Genomic DNA, 19,215 nt, shown 5'->3' on the forward strand with positions numbered 1-19,215 from the left:
CATTCGGCTTATGCAATGCACCGGCAACTTTTCAAAGGTGCATGATGAGCATCTTTACGAATTTTCTAGAGCAATGCATGGAGGTATTCACGGATGACTTCACGATATATGGTGATTCTTTTGATCATTGCTTAGATAGTCTTGAAAAAGTTTTGGAAAGATGTACTAAAACCAACCTTGTCTTAAATTTTGAGAAGTGTCATTTCATGGTCAAGCAAGGCATTGTTTTGGGACATATTGTTTTGAAAGATGGTATTTCCGTAGATCCGGCTAAAATTAATGTCATATTTAGTTTGCCTTACCCCTCTTCTGAGAGGGAGGTCCCCTCTTTTCTTGGACATGCAGGATTTTATCGGAGATTCATCAAGGATTTTAGCAAGGTAGCATTGCCTCTCTCAAGGTTGCTACAAAAGGATGTTGAGTTTGATTTAAGCAAGGAATGCATGGAGGCTTTTGACAAGCGCAAGATAGCATTGACCCAAGCTCCCATTGTGCGAGGGCTAGATTGGAGTCAGCCATTTGAAATAATGTGTGATGCTTCAAATTTTGCCGTGGGAGCCACGTTAGCACAACGTGAGGGTAAGAATCCATATGTCATAGCCTATGCATCAAAAATATTAGATGGAGCCCAATCCAACTACACTACTACCGAAAAAGAACTTTTGGCCATTGTTTTTGCCTTGGACAAATTCCGAGCATATCTTCTCGGTTCAAAGGTGGTAGTGTACTCAGATCATGCGGCATTAAAGTATTTTTTGGCTAAGAAGGAATCCAAACCAAGATTGATTAGATGGGTTTTATTGTTGCAAGAGTTTGACTTGGAAATCAAGGATAGGAGTGGTACGCAAAACCTAGTGGCGGACCATCTAAGTCGCCTTGAACATACAAAAGGTGATACTACTCCTATCAATGATTCATTTCCCTTTGAGGGCTTGCATGCAATCTCGGAAACCATTCCTTGGTATGCACCATTCGCCAATTACTTAGTATCTCGCTCCTTCCCTCCTAATCTCTCCAAACACCAAAGGGATAAGCTAAAAAATAAATCCAAATACTATGTGTGGGATGACCTATACCTTTGGAGATGTGGGGCGGATCAAGTAATTCGGAGGTGCATTCCACAAACCGAATTCCACTCAATCTTGGAAGCTTGCCACTCCTCCGAAGGAGGAGGCCACTTTGGACCTCAAAGAACGGCAAGGAAAATCCTAGATTGTGGCTTTTGGTGGCCAACTCTTTTCAATGACTCTTCTCATTTTTGTAAATCTTGTTCTCAATGCATTAGATTTGGTAATATCTCTAAGAAGGATGAAATTCCCCAACAAACCATGCTATTTTATAAAATTTTTGATGTGTGGGAAATCGAATTCATGGGGCCATTCCCAAATTCTAATGGTTTCCTCTACATTCTACTCGCCGTTGATTATGTGTCCAAATGGGTGGAAGCAATACCCACCCGGACGGATGATGCTAATGTGGACCTTTCTTTTGTGAGAAATAATATCATTTGTAGATTTAGGTCGCCACGAGCAATCGTGAGTGACCAAGGTTCACATTTTTGCAACAAAAGAATGGAAGGGCTAATGAGGAAATATGGCATCATGCATAAAGTAGCCACGGCCTACCACCCACAAACAAACGGCCAAGCCGAGGTTTCCAATTGGGAGATTCAACGCATCTTGGAAAGGATTGTAAAACCCAATAAGAAAGATTGGAGTGCCAAGCTCACCGATGCATTATGGGCATACCGAACGGCTTACAAAACGCCAATTAGCATGAGCCCCTTTCGGTTGGTGTATGGCAAAGCTTGCCATTTACCGGTGGAGATATAGCACAAGGCATATTGGGCCATCAAAGAGTGTAATCCAAGTTTGGGTGGAGCCGGAATTGAAAGAAAGCTACAACTAGCAGAGTTGGAATGTTTGAGGCTTGAAGCTTATGAGAACTGTAGACTTTACAAGAAAAAATAAAAGCCGTCCATGATAGGAACATAAGAGGCAAAGAATTCAAGGCCGGTGATCTTGTCCTTCTTTACAGTTCTAGATTGAGATTGTTGCCCGGTAAACTAAGGTCAAAATGGGAAGGCCCTTAGTGAAAGCGGAACCCTATGGGGTTTACCATTTGCGCCATCCCTCAAGTTCGGATCTCTTCAAGGTCAATGGGCACTGTCTCAAGTTGTATCATGGTGAACAAATGAAGAGCAACAAAGATATTGAGGTATTCCTTTTGGAAGATGCACCTCTTGACAAAGAGCAATGAGCTAGTGGAAGTCCAACTTAAGGACATTAAATAAAAGTGCTAGGTGGAAAACACCCCACCATGGTGAGATCTATCCTTTCTCCCCTTTGTGTATAGTTTTTGAATTCTTCATTGTTTTGTAATTGCTTAGCTATACTTTTGCTTGATTAGAATTGCTTGTGACTACCTGATGCCAGGGCATTTTGGCCAGTTTCACTGACCTTTTCTTTACTGTTTTTAGGTTAGTTTCATGCATTTCTGTAGGAAATAAGCAAGTTTTGGGTAAATATTCACTTATGCCTTGACTCAAGCATACATTGTGCATTTTACATAATTTCATGAGGATTTTGCATAAGTTTAGTGACAAATATTATGTTGCATTACTCATGACTTGGACTAGAGCTTTGATGCACTTTGTTGCTTGATTTTAGGACCAAAAGGAAGCAAGAAAAGGGGAGGTAACTTGCAAGATTAATGAGAAAAGTGATTGCCAATAACACTCTCAAAAAGCCATCAATGCCCACGTTAGAGAGTCACGTTAACCAAGTTAACGTGAACTCTAACGTGGAGAAAAGAAGTTGAGCCAACGTTAGTGACACTCAACATTGTCACTAACGTTGGCAATTACTCATAAGTGGCCACGTTAGAAGCCACGTTAACCTAGTTAACGTGGCCTCTAACGTTAAAAGGGGGGAGAGAAGCCAACGTTAGTGACACTCAACATTGTCACTAACGTTGGCCTATGGTGCAAAGTACCACGTTAACTCCCACGTTAACTTGGTTAACGTGGGAACTAACGTAGAGGATGAAGAGTTGTCGACAACGTTAGTGACACTCAACATTGTCACTAACGTTGAAGCAACCACACAACCCCAAGAGTCACCTTAACTTCCACGTTAACTTGGTTAACGTGGAAGCTAACGATGAGAAATGAAGGATGAGCCAACGTTAGTGACACTCAACATTGTCACTAACGTTGGGATGGCTAAAAGAAGGCCACGTTAGAAGCCACGTTAACTTAGTTAACGTGGACTCCAACGTGAGACCTAGGAGCACATTGGAACGTTAGTGACAATGCTGAATGTCACTAACGTTCTCGAAGGATGGCAAAGGCCACGTTAGAAGCCACGTTAACCTAGTTAACGTGAGCTTTAACGTGAAGCAAGAAGGGGCACACTGGAACGTTAGTGACAATGTTGAGTGTCACTAACGTTCTCGAAGGTTGACAAGGCAACGTTAAAAGCCACGTTAACCTAGTTAACGTGGCTTTTAACGTGAGGCAAAGGGGTGCATTGGAACGTTAGTGACAATGTTAAGTGTCACTAACGTTCCCGAACTTAGACATTCACTAAATGATTAACACTCCTTACGCCCTGAGCTTAAGTCTCTGCCCACTTCACACTTTCTCTCTGCAAGTAAAGCCAAGCCCAAATAAAGAAAGGAACTGCTTCAAACTCAAGATCCAAAGGCCCAAGACTTGAAGAGTAAACTAGAAGCTGAGAAGAGTAGTATATATAGGAGTAGCTTTGAATTGTAAAGGAGTTCTGAAAGCTGGAAAAAAGGAGAATTACTCTCTGTATTTTACTTTCTTTGCAATTTCTAGTTTTATGATGTATTCTCCATCTTTGTTTTCATTTTCAAGAGCTATGAACAACTAAACCCCTTTCATTGGGTTAGGGAGCTCTGTTGTAATTTGATGGATCAATACTAATCTTCATCATTCTTCTTCTATCTTTCCTCTTGATTTTACTTGAAAGCTTTCGATCTTCATCCAATTGAGTAGTTATCTTGGAAGAGAAGCTATTCAAACTTGGATCTTTTTTGAACCTTGGAAGAGGAATGAAGAGATCAAGCTAGAAATGCTTTCTCATGCTGGACCAAATTGGGTTTGGATGGGTATGTGACTATAACCCTCTCAATACTTGGTTTGGGAAATGCATGTGGTATAATCAGTGACCATACTTCATCTCTTCTCATGAGCAATTGACCAAGGAATTGGCTATTGATCAAGATTTGAGAGATTGAATTGCAAGAAATTGTAATTCAATCACTTAAGATTGCCAAGGAGATCAATGAGTGCATTGATTGAGGAAGAGATGAAAATAAACTTGATCCGGAGAATTGCAACATCTCCTAAGCCCAATGAACTCCCCATCTCTGATCTTACCCATTCTCTTTAATTTCTGCCATTTACTTTTATGAGCAAATCCCCCATTCCCATTTACAATTCTGCAATTTATTTTCAGTCATTTACTTCCAGTCCTTTAATTCTAGCATTTACTTTTCTGTTATTTACATTCCCACCATTTTATTTTCTGCAACTCTCAACCCAAATCCTGGATTCGCTCAACTAGAACATTCTTCTAATTAAAGTTGCTTGATCAATCAATCCCTGTGGGATTCGACCTCACTCTATTGTGAGTTTTTACTTGACGACAACTTCGGTACACTTGCCGAAGGGAGATTTGTTGAGAGACAAGTTTTCCGTGCATCAAGTTTATGGCACCGTTGCCGGGGATTGATTGTGCATCAACAATGATTAGATTGGAAGATCACTAGATTGAGCATTTTATTTTGTGAATTTCATTTTCTGTTTGAGTGATTTACTTTTTGTTTTAGTAAACTTCTTCCCTTCTCCCTCTACTCTTTTGTTTTTCTTTGTTATTTTCAATTCTGTTTACTAACCCACTAACTGTTTGATATATTGCATCACCCATAACTAACAGCAATTCTGACACAAATACTGTCTGCACCTATTTTCTCTGCTTGTACTTGTTGGTTGTATGACAGGGAGAAGAAGCGGGGCTTCAACTTCCTTTGATTCTGAACCGGAGAGAACCTTCCTTAGACTAAGGAGGGAGGCAAAAGAAAAACGAGTAGCTGGTGCTGAAGAAGAGGAGGAACAGTTTGAGGAATACTTTGAACCAAACATGGAAGAAAACATGGAAAATCGTCATGAAGAAGAGACTCACAACCATGGCAGAGGAGGTGGAGCAAATCATGCTGGGGAGGATAGAAGAGTTTTGGGCTCTTACATTAATCCAAACCCAGGCAATTGTGGAAGTAGCATCCAAAAGCCAACAATCCATGCCAACAACTTTGAACTTAAACCACAGCTCATCACCCTTGTTCAGAACAACTATTCGTTTGGAGGAGGTGTTCAAGAAGACCCCAATCAACATTTGACCACCTTCCTGAGAATATATGACACAGTGAAATCTAATGGTGTTCATCCTGACGCCTATAGACTACTCTTATTTCCCTTCTCACTCAGAGACAAGGCAACCAAGTGGCTGGAATCCTTCCCAAGAGAGAGCTTGACAACTTGGGAGGATGTGGTGAACAAATTCTTAGCAAGATTCTACCCTCCTCAACGAATCAATAGGCTGAGAGCTGAGGTTCAAACCTTCAGGCAACAAGATGGTGAGACTCTGTATGAAGCATAGGAGAGGTTCAAAGACTTAACAAGGAGGTGTCCACCTGACATGTTCAACGAATGGGTCCAGCTGCACATGTTCTATGAAGGGCTCTCTTATGAGTCAAAGAAGGTAGTAGACCATTCATCTGGAGGATCCTTGAACAAGAAGAAGACCATTGAGGAAGCCATAGATGTTATTGAAACAGTAGCAGAAAACGACTACTTCTATGCTTCCGAAAGAGGGAACACAAGAGGAGTGATGGAGTTAAACAATGTAGATGCTCTGTTGGCCCAAAACAAGCTCATTACCCAGCAGCTAGCTGACCTCACCAAGAAGATGGAGAGGAACCAAGTAGTAGCAATCTCCACTTCATCAACAACACAAGAAGGAGTAAACGAAGAAGCAGAGGGGAGTCAGGAGCAAGCCAACTACATTGGGAATTCACCAAGGAAAAACTATGATCCATACTCCAAGACTTACAATCCTGGATGGAGAAATCACCCGAACTTTGGGTGGGGAAGTGAGCAAGATCAAAACCAAGACCAGAGACGTTACAACTCCAACAACAATGCAGCTCACCAGCAATTCACCCAGAGGACATCTCAACACCCCCACAACAACACTTCTCCACATACTTATCAAAACCAAAACAGCACATCTACTCCGAACCACTCATCAATTGATGACAAGCTCTCTAAGATTGAAGCCTTACTTGAAGGAATATGCCAAGAGATTCAAGAAAATAAGGTGTTCAAAGAGGAGGTGCGAGCCAATATTAAGAACCAGGGAGAGACTATTAGGAAGCTGAAATTCCAGGTGGGATATTTAGCTGAGAAGATTCCTAAACCTACTGATAGCTTCCCAAGTAACACGGAGAAAAACCCCAAGGGAGAAGCAAAGAAAGTAAGATGGGAAGATTGCAAAATGGTCACTACAAGTGATCAAGAGATTGAAGACAAGCAAGGTAAAATGCGCAAACAACCTGAAGACAACTCAACAAAGGAGGAGGATAGAAAGCACAAAGAACCAGAAATCTCACAACAAGAGCTGCTGAAGCTCTATGCACCATTCCCTCAACTGCTAAATGGTGCTGTGGGAAAAAGAATATACTCAAGGTTCCTAGACTTGTTTGCATCTCTGCATGTGAACATACCATTCATCAATGCAATTCAACAAATGCCTGCATTCATCAAGTATATGAAGGAACTTCTTCCGAGGAAAAGCTCACTCAAGGGAGGGCAGACTATAGTGATGAACAAGGAATGTAGTGCCCTTATTCAACCTGAGTTGCCTACAAAAAGAAGAGACCCAAGAAGTTTTCATATCCCTTGTGCCATAGGTGAGACTATGTTCGATAGAGCACTATGTAATTTGGGGGCCAGCATCAACTTACTGCCTTTATCCCTGGTGAAGAGGCTGCAGATTAATGAGATAATGCCCACAGATGTAATCATCAGACTGGCTGACAAAACTCAAAAGCAAGCAATAGGAGTGGTGGAAAATGTGTTGCTAAAGGTTGGGAAGTACTTTCTCCCAACAGACTTTGTCATTCTGGACATGGAAGAGAGTCACACTCACCCAATCATATTGGGAAGACCATTCCTAGCTACGGCCAGAGCACTTATCGATGTAGAGAAAGGGGAGCTAATATTGAGAATTCATGATGAACGACTCAGCTTCAATGTCTTCAACTTCTCACAAGAAACAGATCAAGAGGACAAGGAACTAAGCACAAACGATAAGGAGACACTGAAGGAGGAAACAAGCACTGAAGCACAGCCAGTTCATTCTGAAACCCCCTCAATTGATAAACAAGGAAAACAGCAACTGCCACAGCTCAAAGAAAAGTTGGAGGAACCCAAACCTCTAGAGGCAGGTGAAGACAGCATCACAACTCCTTGGAGAAAAGAGGTCACCAAGGGGAAGGCAACCTCAAAAGAAACAAAGAAGAAGGTACCAAGGAGATGGAGGAACAAGAAGATCCCTACGGAAGATTTCTCTCCAGGGGATAGAGTTGTCTCATCTTACTTCCCAGATATTCCTCCTAATCTCCCTACTGTACCATCTCAATTATCTAAGGTCTTCAGTATCAACAGAGTTCTTTCCCTGGAACATGTGGAGATCATTGATCCAACCAATGGATACAAGTCCACAGCAAGAGGGGAGGACTTTAAGCACTACCAACCACCATGATGAAAGAAAAACGTCAAGCTAGTGACGCTAAAGAAGCGCTTCATGGGAGGCAACCCATGTTTTATATGCTTTCAGATGATAATGAATAAGTCAATCTTTATGATTTCAACCCAAACTTGACAAACACTTGGTGAATTCTTTATCATGCAGTATATAGTGAAGAACAAGTTTGGTGTTCAAAGCAAACCAATATGCATGCTGGTCTTGGGAGCTTGAACAAAACTTTTCATCACATTGCTTCAAACTAAGTTTGGTGTCACCCCATGGTGCCACCAAAATGCATATAAGGAACCACCAATAGTTAGTTAGTTGGTTGGAATTCATAAACAAACAATCAAATCCTTTCTTTCATTTTATTCTAGCCGTAGAGTTTTAATTTTTTTTCCTTATTTCAAATCTTTATAGGAAAGGAAAAAAAGCATAAAAAGGGATTGATTGGACAATTAAATAGGGGAGATTTCGCCACTTAAAGAAGAGGGGTTACACACTTGTTCTAAAGAGGGAATACGTTGGAAAATGTTGCCATGCAACATTGAAAAAAGGGGACCCCTAGAAGACCGAGCAATCCCCATCATAAAGTGATGATCCTTGTCTTCTAGCCATGCATAACCCCAACCGTCCATCAAGTGACCACTTCATCAATCTACACCCTCCATTCTCTCACAACTTCTCTATATAAACAACCCTTGTCCATACCACCCTTCATTGTCATCACACACCTTCACCACTCTTCATTTCGGTACAATACACCCCTTATCCGATTATAAACATTCCTCCCCTTACTCTCCTCATTGCCATAAAACCCTAAACAACCAAAAGTCTCCACAACCTTACCACCTTCACATATTAAATCATTCATGGCATCTTCAAGTTCTAAGAGAAGGGAGGGGAAGGAACCCATGGAAGAACACCCATATAATGAGAAGAGATTTAGAAGCTTGCATCATGCATTGCAATACGGGTGGATGGTTGATAAGGAAATCATTTATGAGCTGGAATTTCAAGTTAAGAAGACTGAATGCCCCGAAATCATAGAGAAGGTAGAAAGGAGAAGATGGGAGCTCCTCACTGACCCGGTCACTAAGGTGAATATAAATCTCATAAGAGAATTTTATGCAAATGCAGTCAGGTATGATAAGAAAGATGAGTCATATACAAGCTTTGTGAGAGGAACAATGGTGGATTTTGGTCCCATGAGTGTAATGAGGGCATTGAAGCTACGGTCTATACCATTTAAAGAAGAAAGTTACCACTCAAGATTGGACAACAACCCCAATTATGACCAGCTTTTACTAGACCTTTGTGTACCAGGAGCTGACTGGGAAAGGGGTGCAGGAAATAAACTAAAGTTCATTAAGAGAACAGATCTCACTCCTGAAGCTAAGGGGTGGTTCGAGCTAGCGAGGAGGTCTATTCTCCCAGCTGCAAACAACTCGGAGGTGAATCTCGAGAGAGCAACAATGTTGCATTGTATACTCAAGGGAGGAGAAATCAAAGTTCATGAAATCATAGCTCAAGGAATTAGAAAGATGGCAGAGAAAAGCGACTCAAGAGGAACATTAAATTACCCCAGCACTATTTACCGAATATGCAAGAAAGCTAGGGTGGTTTTTGAAGATGAGGACCCCGTTTGGATAAAGGAAGGCATTCCAATAACGGTCCGAAGGATGAATGCTGCAGCATTGCCCCTGCCTCAACGAAAGCAAAGAAAGAGGACAGCCCCTCAAGTAGTTGAAGGACAGGTCTTAGAGGGACAAGCACCACAGACCTTGGACATGCACCAATTACAGGAAGCCATTGATGGCTTATCTAGACAATATTTGGAAAGCCAAGGAGCACAGAAAGAGCTTCAACTACAGATGATGGGGCAGCAAGATGAGTGGCAAAGGCAAATGATGGAACAGCAACTAAGCCAAGGACAACAATGGGGAGAAGCATTCAACAGGATGGAACAAAGGCAAAACGAGCAACAAGAATCCACCCAGAGGCTAATCAACATCCAAGCACATCAAGGGGCACACATACATGAGATGCATCGAAGACAAATAGAACAGGCAGAACTATTGGACGAGCAAAGGGCATTCGCAGAAGGAGTTTACATGAGTGAAACAGGACATCAGATAAATACTCAAGCCAGGCTCGGCTACTTAGTGGGACAGCTGCCAATATTGCATCCAGGAATAGCCAAGTATGATGAAATGAAGGATGAATTAGCACGAAAGGAAAGACAAAGGGTGGAAGAGAGTCATGAGTCAGTGAGGAAGGCACTTGAGGATTGGAAGCAAGCAAGATTGGCACGGATGCGAGGAAATGCAAGAGGAAACAAGGAGGACAAGCAAGGAAAAGAGCGTGGACATCCACAATAGTAAAAGGTGGTGGAGTTCCTTCTTTGTTCCATCTTTCTCTGTGTTTTAAATAAGGAAGATCTTGTATGAAATAGAACTTGCTTCCATGTTATGTTTGAACCTTTTTCAAATCATGTTATTTTTTTAGTTTTTGGTATTGAAGAGAGTCTATGTGCACTGGTCTTTATGTCACTGCACCATCACTTAACCTACTTGTAAGCTTGTCCCTTTAAATCAAATAAAAAGAGAATGATTCTGTTTGTAAAAGACCAGAGTGGAGTTGATATTGTGGAAGTGCATTCATGAATCTTTGGGGTAGTCATAAGTTAGCTAAGTTGGTTCAACCACAAGGCTAGGAGGACAACTATTTATCCTGAATACTTTGCTTTGGATACACTCATGAGACTAAGTTAATAACAAGATCCTAAGAAGAGAAAAGGGAAAGAACAATGGAAGTGAAAAACAAAAGAAAAAGAGTAAGCAATAAGGCTAGGCATCAATGGTTTTAAGCTTGAGGCAAGTGTCTGTGGTGCTCCTGTGTGAGGGATCTACTTGGATGAATAAGCTCTTAGTGGTGCCTTATCACTTGGTAACTTGGGTTAACTAACTCGGGATTATCAGCTGAAAGTCCACTATCAAGAGTAACCTTCACTACAGAACACTTAGTAACCCAAAGAGGTGCTGGACACCAAGGTCTCAAGAAAAGAAAATAAATAAACTAAATGCCTGTAGTGTGTATGTATAGGGGATAGGCTTGAGGGAGTAAGTCCTTAGGGGTGTCTCAACACCAAGCACCTTGAACCAACTTGTTCGAGAGTGTTGGCTGAAAGCTTATCTTAAAGAGTTGCCCCCTTATAGAGCACTTAGCCTAAATAACACAAACAACCCTTGTAATAACAATAAAAGGATCAATGAATAAAAGTCTCATGGGATATGAACAAAGTGGGTGTTTTAGGACAGAATAAAGGTCTGAAAGCCAGTAATGGAATGAACCTAAGTTGCTATGCATGAAACCACCATAAAATCAGTAATATGACTTCCACAAGGATGACTCATTCCTCTGGATATTCCATTCATCATTCTCTTGTTCCAGTACTTGCTTAGGGACAAGCAAGCTTTAAGTTTGGTGTTGTGATGCCAGGGCATTTTGGCCAGTTTCACTGACCTTTTCTTTACTGTTTTTAGGTTAGTTTCATGCATTTCTGTAGGAAATAAGCTAGTTTTGGGTAAATATTCACTTATGCCTTGACTCAATCATACATTGTGCATTTTACATAATTTCATGAGGATTTTGCATAAGTTTAGTGACAAATATTATGTTGCATTACTCATGACTTGGACTAGAGCTTTGATGCACTTTGTTGCTTGATTTCAGGACCAAAAGGAAGCAAGAAAAGGGGAGGTAACTTGCAATTAATGAGAAAAGTGATTGCCAATAACACTCTCAAAAAGCCATCAATGCCCACGTTAGAGAGTCACGTTAACTTCTAACGTGGAGAAAAGAAGTTGAGCCAATGTTAGTGACACTCAACATTGTCACTAACGTTGGCAATTACTCATAAGTGGCCACGTTAGAAGCCACGTTAACCTAGTTAACGTGGCCTCTAACGTTAAAGGGGGGGAGAGAAGCCAACGTTAGTGACACTCAACATTGTCACTAACGTTGGCCTATGGTGCAAAGTACCACGTTAACTCCCACGTTAACTTGGTTAACGTGGGAACTAACGTAGAGGATGAAGAGTTGTCGACAACGTTAGTGACACTCAACATTGTCACTAACGTTGAAGCAACCACACAACCCCCAAGAGTCACGTTAACTTCCACGTTAACTTGGTTAACGTGGAAGCTAACGATGAGAAATGAAGGATAAGCCAACGTTAGTGACACTCAACATTGTCACTAACGTTGGGATGGCTAAAACAAGGCCACGTTAGAAGCCATGTTAACCTAGTTAACGTGGACTCCAACGTGAGACCTAGGGGCACATTGGAACGTTAGTGACAATGTTGAATGTCACTAACGTTCTCGAAGGATGGCAAAGGCCACATTAGAAGCCACGTTAACCTAGTTAACGTGAGCTTTAACGTGAAGCAAGAAGGGGCACACTGGAACGTTAGTGACAATGTTGAGTGTCACTAACGTTCTCGAAGGTTGACAAGGCAACGTTAAAAGCCACGTTAACCTAGTTAACGTGGCTTTTAACGTGAGGCAAAGGGGTGCATTGGAACGTTAGTGACAATGTTAAGTGTCACTAACGTTTCCGAACTTAAACATTCACTAAATGATTAACACTCCTTACGCCCTGAGCTTAAGTCTCTGCCCACTTCACACTTTCTCTCTGCAAGTAAAGCCAAGCCCAAATAAAGAAAGGAACTGCTTCAAACTCAAGATCCAAAGGCCCAAGACTTGAAGAGTAAATTAGAAGCTGAGAAGAGTAGTATATATAGGAGTAGCTTTGAATTGTAAAGGAGTTCTGAAAGCTGGGAAAAAGGAGAATTACTCTCTGTATTTTACTTTCTTTGCAATTTCTAGTTTTATGATGTATTTTCCATCTTTGTTTTCATTTTCAAGAGCTATGAACAACTAAACCCCTTTCATTGGGTTAGGGAGCTCTGTTGTAATTTGATGGATCAATACTAATCTTCATCATTCTTCTTCTATCTTTCCTCTTGATTTTACTTGAAAGCTTTCGATCTTCATCCAATTGAGTAGTTATCTTGGAAGAGAAGCTATTCAAACTTGGATCTCTTTTGAACCTTGGAAGAGGAATGAAGAGATCAAGCTAGAAATGCTTTCTCATGCTGGACCAAATTGGGTTTGGATGGGTATGTGACTATAACCCTCTCAATACTTGGTTTGGGAAATGCATGTGGTATAATCAGTGACCATACTTCATCTCTTCTCATGAGCAATTGACCAAGGAATTGGCTATTGATCAAGATTTGAGAGATTGAATTGCAAGAAATTGTAATTCAATTACTTAAGATTGCCAAGGAGATCAATGAGTGCATTGATTGAGGAAGAGATGAAAATGAACTTGATCCGGAGAATTGCAACATCTCCTAAGCCCAATGAACTCCCCATCTCTGATCTTACCCATTCTCTTTAATTTCTGCCATTTACTTTTATGAGCAAATCCCCCATTCCCATTTACAATTCTGCAATTTATTTTCAGTCATTTACTTCCAGTCCTTTAATTCTAGCATTTACTTTTCTGTTATTTACATTCCCGCCATTTTATTTTCTGCAACTCTCAACCCAAATCCTGGATTCGCTCAACTAGAACATTCTTCTAATTAAAGTTGCTTGATCAGTCAATCCCTGTGGGATTTGACCTCACTCTATTGTGAGTTTTTACTTGATGACAACTTCGGTACACTTGCCGAAGGGAGATTTGTTGAGAGACAAGTTTTCCGTGCATCACTACCTTGGATAACTTGTTCATAAAGACTTGCATTGATTTTTCCATGAATGACTTGATTATGTGGTAGAAGCACATTCCTGTTTAGGTTTTGCATTGATTTTGGTTGTTCTTGGCCTTTTTGGCTTGTTTGGCCAGTGAATACATGATAATTAGGCATTTTTCCATTCAAAAAAAGGGGGGGGGGCACGCGTGCGCGCACCGTGCGCATATGCGTCCCTAGGTTTTCGCAGCTCTTGGGCAATTTACCAGAGAGTTGTGCAAATTCTGGGCCAGCTTTGGGCCCTGGGCATAACCAACTTCACGCGTACGCGTCCAAGGCAATTTGCGCAAAATTGGGCCAATTTCATGCTACTGGCCCAACTGAACTCACGCGTGGGCGCACCAGGCGCGCACGTGTACCTCGACCATAATACCATTCGACGCGTTAGCGCACCGTACGTGTCCGCGTCGCTCACCAAATTTTATTCTTTGGTACTTTTTTCCGAGAGTTGGGCCAGAGTTGTGCCTAACCTGTGCTGAGGGCACAACACATATGCATGCGCATGCGCACCTGGCGCTCGCGCGCCCACTCACATTTCGCTACTTCACGCACACGCGCACCGTGCGCGTCTGCGCTCTTACTGATTTTGCCCATGCAGGCGCACGCGTGCATGGCGCGCGCGCGTCGGCTTCGCGAACCAATTGAATTAGAGTGTGCCTTTCTCCTTCTATTTTCTTTTTTTCTTCTTACCACCATCCCTCTTCTTCACCTCTCCCCTCCTCTAGCATCCCTACCTCCTCTTCTTTGCCACCACCGGCGGCAACCACCACCTCCGGCAGACCCACACCTCTCTTTTCCCTCTTCCCTCTCTTCCTCTTCACTAACCTTCTCTCACCTCCATACCCTATCTCCTCTTCTCCCTCTCAAGGTACTCCTTATTTCTAACTTTTGTTTCCTTTTTCCTTTTTTTCATTCCCTTAGTTACATGCTCTTCCTCTTTTTCTTAAGTAGTTGCATTCATGTTCTCTTTGTTTGTTGCATTTTCTTTCCTTATTTCTTTTCATTTTCTCATGGGTGCTCTAAGTGGAGCTTACTCTTGCATTGATGAGTTTGTTTGATTTACTTGCTTTCTTTTGTATTTAGTGGTGTGATGTGATGATTGATGATGCTTTATGGGATGCTACATTGTCACTCTTCTCTAAGTTTTTGTCATAAAGGGATGCACATCAAGTGTTTAATGAAAGACCCATATGACTTCTTGGAATTATTTTGACTAAGTGTTCTCTATTTTGGTGTTCTTTCTCATTCACTTGTTTGTTCATGTATGCATTGAGCTTACTACATTTCTTGCTTCATTTCTACAAGCTCATCCCCTATTTTTCTTACTTTTTGTTGTTGATGTTAAGAGTGTGTGCTTCTCATGCTTCTTGTTTGCATGCCTATACCACTCATGTATCACATGCTAGTGACTAGCTATGATCTTCATTATTGCCTTAGTTACATGTTGCAGCTGTCATGTATCTAAGCCATTTATTCTTTTGTGCTTTATCACTTGCATGATTATTCTTTCTTGGCACCTATTTAAGCTTAATTTCACCATTTTTCCTTCTTTTCTAGGATGGTGATCAAACGAGACAATGGAAAGGCCCCTAAAAAGGCTCCATCACGGTCTACTAGCAAAGCACAACAAGGCCCACGAGCTAAGCCCCTCATCACCAAGACTAAGAGCATTGCTAACATTAATGTTTTGGAAAAAGACAATCCGGCGAGGGATCCGAACAAGTTCCCCAACCGCTATTGTGAACTTGTCTATCCCTTGATCAAGCCGAGGAACTATCATGCGGAGCCCCTTCTAGCCCCTCCGGCTCATGTCATACCGCTCATTATGCCCTGCATCGAACGACGGCAATGGGAATTCCTATTGAGGAAGCCACGGGAGGCAAACTTGTCTTGGGTGGTTGAATTTTACACCAACTACCACTCCTCTTCCCTTACATCGGTATTTGTGCGCCGAAGGCAAGTTCTCGTCACAGAGGAGGTCATTCAAAATGTGCTTAAGACCGGACCATTAGCGGAAGGGGTTGATGCTTATCAAGAGATTTTGTCGGCATGGTGCCAACGTGCGTTTGATTGGGATGCTATCCTTAAAGTCATTGCCATACCCGAATAATTCTGGATTCGAGGAAGGTTGAGGCCCCGGCCCAAGGGCATCACCGCACGCTGTCTCACCAGAGAGGCTCAAGCATGGGCCCAAATTCTAGCCCACTATGTGCTCCCAAGCACCCATGGCTCCTCTATCACCGCCGAGTTAGCCTTGTTGGTTTGGTGTGTCCCCACAGAGAGACCGGTGTATATTCCCCGTCTCATCTGCCAATCTATGGGCCGCATCAACGCTAAGGGGAATCTACCTTTTCCCGCTCTAGTGACCGATTTAGTCGCCACAGCCGGAGTTCCCCGAGAGACCAAGGATAGAAGGGCCATGATCCCGGTGGATGGAGATGTTGTTCCAACTGGGAGATATCTTTACCCTCCGGCGGACACCAAAGAGCCACCCCTAATCGTTTGATGATTGGACTTTTGACGGTTTAGAATTTCACAATAAATTCTCGTTGCAATATAGTTTCTAAACCAACAATAATCTCAAAATTTGTTCGTCACAGTACAAACCCCTAAAATTATAAACCGAAGTATTAAACCTCAGGTCGTTCTCCCTAGGAATTACAACGAAGTGTCTTGTTATTGGTTATGGAGTATGTTTTGGGGTTTTTGAGATAAGAGGCATGAAAAATAAATGGCAAGAAAGTAAACTAAAGGCTAGAAAGCTCTTGGCAAGGTTGTGAGAATTAGAAGTCCTATCCTAGTTATCCTCCTCAATTGTGATCACAATTATCCATTGCAAACACTTAGTTAACCTCTAACTATGGAGGAAAGTCAAGTGGATGAATCAACTTGATTCCACAAGTCCTAGCCAACTCCCAAGGGAAAGACTAGCTTTAGTGGTATCCAAATCAATTAGCAACTTCTAATTATCAATCAACAAAAGAATTAGATAACTCAAGCGTCACTAATTACTCTACCAAAGCCAAGAGGAACAAAATCTACTCTAAAATCCAACCAAGCATTTTATCAAACACTTGGAAGGCATAAAAGGAAAACATAGTAAAATTGCAAGGAAAGTAAATCTACACTACTCAATTGCAAGAAATCAAACAACAACAAATCAAATGAACAATAAAGGAACATGAAAACATAAATTGCAGTGAAATGAAAATAGAAGAAACAAAAGTGCATCAACATAAAATTAGAGAATTACATGAATTAAATGCAAAACTAGAAAGAGGAAAGATAGAAGAAGAAGAATTGCAAAGAGAAAAGTAAATCAAAGCTTGAAATTAAACTAGATCTAAGAGTTCCTAATCTAGATCTAACCTACTCCTAATTCTAGAGAGAAGAGAGAGCTTCTCTCTCTAGAAACTAACTAGAGCCTCCTAAAACTAAAATAAAACTAAACTAATGACTAGATGTCTCATCCCTCTTCAATCCTTGGGTTAAATAGCATTAGAAATGAGTTGGATTGGGCCCACAAGGCTTTAGAATTTGCTGGCCACTAATTTGCTTTTAATGATTCACGTGAAAATCGGTGCGTACGCGCTCCTTTAAACGTGATATAACTATGGCAAATCTTATATCATTTTGAAGCCCCGGATGTTAGCTTCCCAACGCAACTGGAACCGCATTATTTGGACCTCTGTAGCTCAAGTTATGGTCGATTAAGTGCAAAGAGGTCGGCTTGACAGCTTTTGCGATTCCTTCATTTCTTCATGAGTTCTCCATTTTTACATGCTTTTCCTTCATTCCCTTGATCCAATCTTTGCCTCCTAAATCTGAAATCACTTAACAAACATATCAAGGTATCTAATGGAATCAAGGTGAATTGAATTTAGCTATTTTAAGACCTCAAAAGCATGTTTTCACTCTTAAGCACAATTAAAGAAGAAGTTATAAAACCATGCTATTTCATTGGATAAATATGGGAAAAGATGATAAAATCCTCTAAATTCAACACAAGATAAACCCTAAATATGGGGTTTATCAACCTCCCCACACTTAGACCAAGCATGTCCTCATGCTTAAACCAAGAGAAAGCAAAGGGCATCAACATTTATTCAATGTAAACTAATCTAAATACAACCTAAACTATATGCATCTATCTATATGAATGCAATTGCTTGGTCAAAATAAATCAATTCCCAAGAATACATATATGCACAAGGGCTAAGGGTATTGACAACTATGCCAAACCACAATTGATTTGAGCTATTAAATATTTTTACAAACTTGTATGAAAAGTGATTATCATAGGTGAAAACATGTGATTGAGCATCAAACTCTCACCGGATGTGTTTGCACTCTATTCGCTCAAGTGTTTAGGGTTGATTCTCTCAATTCTCCTGTATTTCATGCTTTCCAAGATTTGTTTTTCTTCTAACAATCAACATTTATTTCATGCATGCATACAAGTATCATGAGCTCTTTTCATTGGTTGTAATGGGGCTATGGTCAAGGTAGGGATGCATATTTGGTCAAGTGGACTTGAAATTTGAATCTTTGATTACCTTAAACTTCTCACCTAACCTATGACATCCTATACAATTCAAAACTAACCTAACTACCCATTTTTCACTTTCTAACATACTCATGTATTTTCTTTTCTTGATCACAACACATATGCATTGATTCTTATTGACTTTTGCTTTGCTTTGGGGCATTTTGTCCCCTTTTTATTATTTTTCTTCTTTTTCTTTCTTTTTCTATATTTTTTTTCTATACTTTTCTTTTTGTTTCTTTTCCTTTCTTTTTCTTTTCTTTTCTCATTTTTTTCTTTCTTTCAAACTATATACAAGAACATCAATGCATAAGGTTTTGTATTTTAATTAACACATGAGCATATACCCAATTCCCAATATCTACAACAAAAATACAAAACTACCTGGTGCACGAAATTGTGATCTCAGGCAACGGCGCCAAAAACTCTGTACGCACGTCTTAATAAATTGTTTTTCATTCACAACTTCGATACAACTAACCAGCAAGTGCACTGGGTCGTCCAAGTAATAAACCTTACGTGAGTAAGGGTCGATCCCACGGAGATTGTTGGTATGAAGCAAGCTATGGTCACCTTGTAGATCTCAGTCAGGTGGATATAAAATAGTTATGGAGTTTTCGAAAATAAATAATAAAATAAGGATAGAAATACTTATGTAAATCATTGGTGAGAATTTCAGATAAGCGCATAGAGATGCTTTCGTTCCTCTGAACCTCTGCTTTCCTGCTGTCTTCATCCAATCAATCCTACTCCTTTCCATGGCTGGCTTTATGTAAGGACATCACCATTGTCAATGGCTACTTTTTATCCTCTCTGGAAAATGGTCCGATGTGCTGTCACTGCATGGCTAATTGTTTGGAGGCATCACCCTTGTCAATGGCTGCATCCCATCCTCTTGTGAAAATAGTCCAAATGCTCTGTCACAGCACGGCTAATCATCTGAGGTTCTCGATCATACTGGAATAGGATTCACCCTCCTTTTGCGTCTGTCACTACGCCCAACACTCGCG

The 19,215-nt window shown here is 41.0% G+C and overlaps 1 non-coding gene across 1 annotated transcript; it reads right to left on the minus strand.

Annotated features, from left to right (window-relative positions):
• Positions 1 to 5,621: 5,621 nt before the first annotated feature.
• LOC148571915 (small nucleolar RNA R71) lies at positions 5,622 to 5,725 on the minus strand. Its single transcript, XR_015907791.1, has one exon. It is a non-coding gene; the product is annotated as a small nucleolar RNA R71 (small nucleolar RNA).
• Between the last annotated feature and the right edge of the window lie 13,490 nt (positions 5,726 to 19,215).

This window comes from Arachis ipaensis, chromosome B3, assembly GCF_059453495.1.
Source record: "Arachis ipaensis isolate K30076 ecotype BB chromosome B3, ASM5945349v1, whole genome shotgun sequence".
NCBI classification, from domain to species: domain Eukaryota; kingdom Viridiplantae; phylum Streptophyta; class Magnoliopsida; order Fabales; family Fabaceae; genus Arachis; species Arachis ipaensis.